This window comes from Hevea brasiliensis, chromosome 6 (genome assembly GCF_030052815.1).
Source record: "Hevea brasiliensis isolate MT/VB/25A 57/8 chromosome 6, ASM3005281v1, whole genome shotgun sequence".
Taxonomy (NCBI): domain Eukaryota; kingdom Viridiplantae; phylum Streptophyta; class Magnoliopsida; order Malpighiales; family Euphorbiaceae; genus Hevea; species Hevea brasiliensis.
Genome location: NC_079498.1, coordinates 80,295,122 through 80,302,848, shown reverse-complemented (window position 1 = coordinate 80,302,848; position 7,727 = coordinate 80,295,122).

Genomic DNA, 7,727 nt, shown 5'->3' with positions numbered 1-7,727 from the left:
AAAGTATTAAAGCTCTTCGATCAGATCGTGGAGGTGACTATTTGAGTAATCGAATTTGATGAATACTTGAGAGAGCATGGCATTGTTTCACCGACTCCTCCAGAACGCCACAATTGAATGGTGTATCTGAAAGGAGAAATCGTACCCTATTGGATATGGTACGTAGTATGATGAGCTATACTGATATGCCAATCTCCTTTTGGGGATTTGCATTAGAATCAACTTTATATATTCTGAATAGGATTCCATCAAAATCAGTTTCTTCCACACTTTATGAGATATGGCATGGAAGAAAACCAAGTCTTAAGCATGTTAAGATTTGGGGTTGTCCAGCTTATATCAAAAAGCTGAACACTGATAAATTGGAGACCAGATCAGAAAGAGGTCGATTTGTTGGATATCTAAAAGATAGTTTTGGATATTATTTTTATTTGCCTACTTCACAAAAGGTTGTGATAAGTAGAGATGCCACATTTCTTGAACAACAGTTTGTTCAAGAAGGAGGCAAAGGAAGGCAAATAGAGTTAGAATTGGAGAATTCTGACCAACCAACAGATCAGATGGATAAAGATCCATCTAGTCAACCTATACTCATTGATGAAACATCTACAGCTGTTTCTCGTAGAACAACCAGGGTATCTCACCCACCAGTGAGATATGGTTTTCTTTATGAAGAAGAACAAGAGTTGTCTACTCATGAAGAAGTTGATCATGGAGATGATCCACTTACCTATGAAGAAGCTATATCAGATATAGACTCTTCAAAATGGATTGATGCTATGAAATCCGAGATTGATTCCATGTATAAGAATCAAGTTTGGGATCTTGTTGACCCACCTGAAGGTATTGTACCTATAGGGAACAAATGGGTTTTCAAGAAGAAAATTGGTTCTGATGGAAGGGTAGAGACCTATAAGGCAAGGCTAGTAGCGAAAGGGTTTCGCCAAAGGCAAGGAATAGACTATGAGGAGACTTTCTCGCCTGTTGCCATGCTTAAATCAATTAGGATTTTATTAGCAATAGCTGCATACTATGATTATGAGATTTGGCAGATGGATGTCAAAACAGCTTTTCTCAATGGATATATTGAAGAAAACATTTTCATGGAACAACCTAGGGGATTTAAATCCCAAGATGGTTCCAAGGTATGCAAGCTAAAGCGATCCATTTATGGGTTGAAACAAGCTTCGAGGAGTTGGAACATCCGTTTTGATGAAGCCATTAAATCTTTTGGTTTTATCAAAAATGAGGATGAACCATGTGTAAATAAGAAGGTTAGTGACAGTGCTATCACTTTCCTTGTCTTATATGTGGATAACATACTGTTGATGGGTAATGATACAGGTATGTTAACGACTATAAAGGTATAGTTGTCAAATACATTCTCCATGAAAGACTTAGGGGAGGCAACCTATATTCTTGGGATTCGCATCTATAGAGATAGAGCGAAAAGAATAATTGGTTTATCCCAAAGTCTATACTTGGAAAAAGTGTTAAAGAGGTTTAACATACTTGATTCCAAGAGAGGATTGTTACCAGTGAGACATGGTATCCACCTTTCTAAAGAGATGTCTCCAAAGACACCTGAAGAAAGAGATAAGATGGCCAGGATTCCATATGCTTCGGCTATTGGAAGTTTAATGTATGCAATATTGTGTACTAGGCCGAATATCGCATATGCTGTTAGTTTGACCAGCAGGTATCAATCCAATCCAGGTTTGGAACATCGATAGTCACAAGAATATCCTTAAGTACTTGAGAAGAACTAAGGATTTATTCTTGATTTATGGAGATGGAGACTTACAATTGGATGGTTATACGATTACGATTTCCAATCGGATATCGATGATAGAAAGTCTACCTCGATATGCTCATTTGTAATGGAGGTGCATCGGTTGGAAGAGTTCCAAACAGAGCACGCATCGCAGATTCCACTATCGAGGTCGAGTATATTGCCGCATCGATGTCGCAAAAGAAGTCGCTTGGATAAAGAAGTTCGTGATGTAACTTACAGTAGTTCCTTCCATTGAGTCAGCAGTTCCACTACACTGTGACAATAATGGAGCAGTCATACAAGCTAAGGAACCAAGGTCTCACCAGAAATCCAAACACATAGAAAGGCGCTACCACATTATCAGAGAAATAGTTGGGCGAGGCAATGTAACCATGCAGAAAATAGCATCAGCTGAAAATCCAGCTGATCCATTCACTAAGCCTATGTCACAGACTCAGTTAGACCAACATCTTGAGAAGATAGGTCTAAGATATTGTAATGAATGACTCTAGTGCTAGTGGGAGATTGTTAGTAGTATGCCCTAGAGCATATCATTTAGTATGTATCTTGTACATAATTTTATTAATAAAAGGCATTTCCACTTTTCCGTTTACATAATATATTTATGTGTAATAGAAAAGGTCCATTGATATTTTGTTAGAAATATTATTCTTAAGTTGTTAAGAATATGAGTGACAATATTTCTAGCACAAAGTATCATAAATAGGTTCACAATCGAGGATACTTCATAATAAGGACATGACTTATCCAGAAAGATTGTATTCATGTTTGTTCCCAAGTTATTTATATGAGATATAAATAAGATGGAATGGTGAGTCTCATGCCATATAACAAACTTGATAGGCACTTATAAATGATAAGTAGGCTGAACCAGTGACACTTATGACAAGCACATGGAGTTTACTCTTGTCAATATTTTGTCATAAATCATATCAGTGCATATAATCTTTAGACCTGAGATACAGCTTATCTTGTATATAGGTAGTTTGAGTTTGATACTGCTTTCATACTTGTACTATGTATGGGTATATGGGCATGTGTTGGCTCCTACTAGTTATATATGGAGGTAGGTGTTGATCAAGATGGAATCTGTTCCTCTAAGTAAATAGAGATAAAATCCTATGTTCATTTAATTGTTCTTGATGTTTCAAGTTCTTGGCCAGGACAGATAGATTTATTCGTAAAAGAGTTTCGATGAGAAAAATCTTTTAATCAAGAACTGGAATTAAAAAGAACATAATATTCATAGCAAATGGAGTTTGACATAAACCATGACTCGGCTTGAGTTGGGATTTTGTAACAGAGAGATTCTAGTGCATGGTAACATATGATTATAGGTTCATTTAAGGTAAATCTTATTACTAATTGGGTGGCCATGGCATGCTATGCTAAGTATTAACCATGGTCTATGAGGTTCATAAAATGATTTAGAGAAATCATTTATGGTAAGAAAGAGTTCTGATGATATTAAGAGTTGATATCATGTCTCATTGCCAATTAGTGATGAGCCTAGTAAGTCACACACATACACAAGTTATCACCTATTTAAATATGATTTAATTAATTAATTAAAGAGTTTAATTGATTAATTAAATAGATTTGGTTTGCAATTAAATTGCAAAGTCCCTAGCATGACTTGAAACCAAATCTAGATTATTGGATGTGTAGTATAAATTAAATTTATATTTAAAGTGTTTAAATATGAATTTAATTGATGAGAAATTAATTAATAGAGATTAATTAATTAATTTATATTTGATATAAATTAATTAGAAGAAGAAAATAATTATTTTGGGTTAAGAACTCAAAATTAAGACACAGGGGCATTTTGGTCATTTCACAGTGTGACATGTGGCACCATGAGATGGTGACACATGGCATAACACATAAGCTTGCCAAATGTTTTTTTAATCATGTAAGATGATTAAAATCAAGATTAAATATAGGTTTGACACTTGGCACAATGTGATTGGCTCACTTAAACCTAGAGCTAATCAAAATGTGACATGTGGCTAGGGTTTAATGTGTTAACCTAGCTATTTAAGTGTGGTTATGAAAAGAAAACATAACCGGCAGCCTCTCCTCTCAATTGTCACGCCACTTTGAGCCTCTCCAGCTACTTCTCTTCATCTCTCATCAATTCAAAGAGATTAGCCATCAATCTCTTGAATTAAGAACACTAGAAATTGTTTCTAGTGTCCTGTTTACATCTCTAATCTCTTAAAAGGCAGAACTTGAATTTCTTATTAATAGAAAAGGCTTTAGAAGCTGTTCAAGGGCTGCCATAGGTGTTCTTGGTGTGGACAAGCTAGAGGGACAACATCTGGTGTCCTGAAGACGAATCTCAAAGGCGCAGACACGCTGCAGCACATCAAGAGGTTAGTGTAATCGTTCTTGATTTAATCTAGGGTTCTAAAATTAATCTGATTAATTTTAAAATCTTAAATGGCAAATACAGATCCAAAAACATATTAAAAGAGTTTTAATATGTTGTTTATCATTGAAATCAAATAGATAAAAATAAATCTTGCATGGTGCATGTGACCCTAGGTGAAAATTTTTGAATTCATTGGTATAAACTTGTGTTTTTCACGCTTCCGCTCCTTCAACACGGTGTACCGGAACGCTCTATTTTATCTTAATTAATTTTTATCATAGTTTTGAATATAACTTGTGAAATATAATTCATTTAAGTCATTTATTGAAATTATAATTTATTTGAGGTTCCGAAAATTTTATAGAAAATCCGGAAGAGTACCAGCTAAAAATGGAGAAAACAGTTCTTCGGAACCTGTGAAAAACACTTTCAATAATCGTATCCAATCATTCTCAAACTCCAATATCAAAATCTCAATATGTTTTTCAACAACATTTCCATTACTCAAACATTCATTTCTCATAGTATTCATATATATGCAATAAATAAATACTCAAATTCTTCTATTTATAACCACAATTTTCATTATTTACATGAACATCAAAATACATTACATAAGTTTCATTTACACAAAGGTAAATAAAAGTTAATTACAAAATACCAAAATAAAACCTAGTGTCCTACCAATGCACTGAAGATGGTAAGGTGACACGGACACTATGCAGAGCTGCAGGAGGTCTCACCCAGTCTGTGGTCTACTAGGCTCTCGGTCAGTATCTCCAGAACCTACTCGTGGCAAAAGCAACGCGCTAAGCAATAATACTTAGTGGTGTAAATAATAAAATAGAAAGAAATAACAGAAATAAATATGCATTGAATGTATCGATGTCTTACTTGTTTTGTACTTGTTATATTCATTATTTCGTTAAATTTATCCACTTTCATTCTTTTGGTTGCCCAAGTAACCTATTCTGGACGACTGGACTGGATAAACGGGTAAACTGGCACTGGGTATCTAGTACCTCGGGCCGTCACACCATCGGTCACATATGCATCTCCCGGTGTGCAACAGAGCAGCTAATAAGCTATAATGACAATAGGCACAAGGCCAAATATCAACACAATGTCAAAATGGCCAAAAGCCATGAAATCACAAAATGGCATAATGCCATATGCAGTACTGCTAACTGAACCCTATTGGCATGCCAAACTATCCAAACCAATCTTGTTAGGTATACTAGGGCATTTGATACTTTTGAATTTTGTAATTTTTGAATTTCAAGCTTTGGTGTTACTATTCACTTCATTAGTCAATAAAAATATTGACTTTTGCATAGAAAATAGGTACATTGGTTTTAACACTCCCAACATACCACATTTTGCATTCAAAACTTGTTGGCATTAATCACCAATACCATTTCTAAGCTTAAAACTAATGGAGCAGAATTTTCAGTTTTTATACCCTAACTTTACTGTTCCATTAGTTACTGTTGCAATGGGAATTTGAGAAAATGATAAACATGAAAGTTGTTCTTTATTTTGTCTAGTTGAATTTCTTTTTTTGAATCACTCCATTTGGAGTTTTGTAGCTCAAGTTATGGTCTAAAAACCACAACTGGTCGGATTGAAAAATTTCAGAACTGACCATATCTACAGTACAGTGAACAGTGACTGCAATTGCCTTGTTGGATAGGTTCTGGTCATAATTTGGGGTAGGTTTCTTCATGAAATTTTTTGGTCTATATCTTAACTTGTTGCTGTAAAAATTTCAGGTCAATTGGGCCATTCTACAATGAGTTATGGCCAAATGAACAATCACTGTTCATTTGGTCATTTTGCAGAATCTGGTTGCAGGACATCCGGATTGGGGCAAGTTTTTGGTCCACTTGCTTTGGTCTTTTGGGCATGGTTTCTTCACCAAAATTGTGCCATTATGTGTCTAGTTTCATGTCCAATTGACCAAACACCAATTGAACCTACACAGCCCAAGTTATGGCTGTCCAAACAGGCTGGAATCACAGCCACACCTGCTGCTCTCACTAGGCAGCATACCAATTCAGTTTGTCATGCTATACTTCACTCCAATTTATGGTCAACTTACCTCAAATGGTCACTAATTGACCATTAGAATTTTCATTCACCATTACATAAGCAAAGTCCAAGTTTCTCTCCAAAACCCTAATTCCATTTCAATTTCACACAAGTTACCTTAGTTAAACTAACTAATTCATTATCCATATATATATATAAACTTTAAACATCATCTCTAGTCCACTCTAAGTCCATCAAAACAATCAATCTTATCCTTTCCTTAGGGCTGCAGAATTCCATGGTGTACATACACATAAATTTTATTCATTTAATTTACAAATTCTTACTCATTTTAAGTCTCTAACATGGAAAAAGAGAGATATATGTATAAATAGGCACTAACCTTAGTAGGGCAGAATTTTCTCAAGCTTAAACTTCACTTTCTTTCCTTTTCTAGGCTGCCAAACACTTTCCCAAGAGGTATAGACAAGTTTTAATGAAAGATGTCTAGGGTTTAGTAGTGAAAATTCATGGGAAAATGGAAGTGATGAAAGAAATTTTTATGGAGGGAGATGGAAGAGAGGGTCACGGCTTGAGGAAGAAGAAGAAACCAGAAATTGGTTTCTTAATTTGTCATTTTTCCCTTTTTAAAGAATTTTTGTTGTGTTGTTGAATGGTGATTAGTGGAGGGCATTTAAATGACATCATAGTGATGTCATAATTAAGGATTTAAGTTATTTTCTTTTTCTTTCTTTTCTATTCATTTTTAATTTAATTTTTAGCAATATTTATTCATATTTTAGATCATAATAATTATTTACTTAACTGGACAAGTCGGCCAAAAATCGTCTCTGAAGGCGAAATGACCAAAATGCCCTCCGTTTGGCTTAACGGGTCAAAATTGTCTGTACCGATTGAAAAATTTTTCTAAATATTTTCTTGGCATTCGAATGCCATAGGAACCTCAATGACCCTTCTCTGGAGTCCTAAAAATTATTTTATGAATTTTTTCCCGGGTCTAGGGCTCCTAGTTGCGAGAACCGCAACTTCTCACTAGGTTACCCATCACTTGGGCACCGGCTCATTTAACTTGGTTGTATTTTATTTCTAAATTTTTTTCTAAATTTTTCTTATTAACATTTGAGTTAATTATGGTTCCTCACTTTAGCTTAAATATTTTTCCGGACGTTCTAGTATCGACATGATCGTCACGGGACGATAGAATGTACGGAGTTGCTACAGGGAGGGTGTTACAACTCTTCCCCTCTAATTTAAATTTCGTCCTCAAAATTTACCTAATGCAAACAGTTGAGGGAACTGTTGCCTCATCGTCTCTTTACTTTCCCAAGTTGCCTCCTCGGTGTTGTGGTGCCTCCAAAGCACTTTCACCAGTGGAATCTGCTTATTTCTCAACTCTTTCACTTCCCGAGCCAGAATCCGTATGGGTTCTTCTTCATATGTCAAATCCGGTTGTACTTCAATTTCTTTCCTGGAGATGACATGTGAAGGATCTGAGCGGTATCT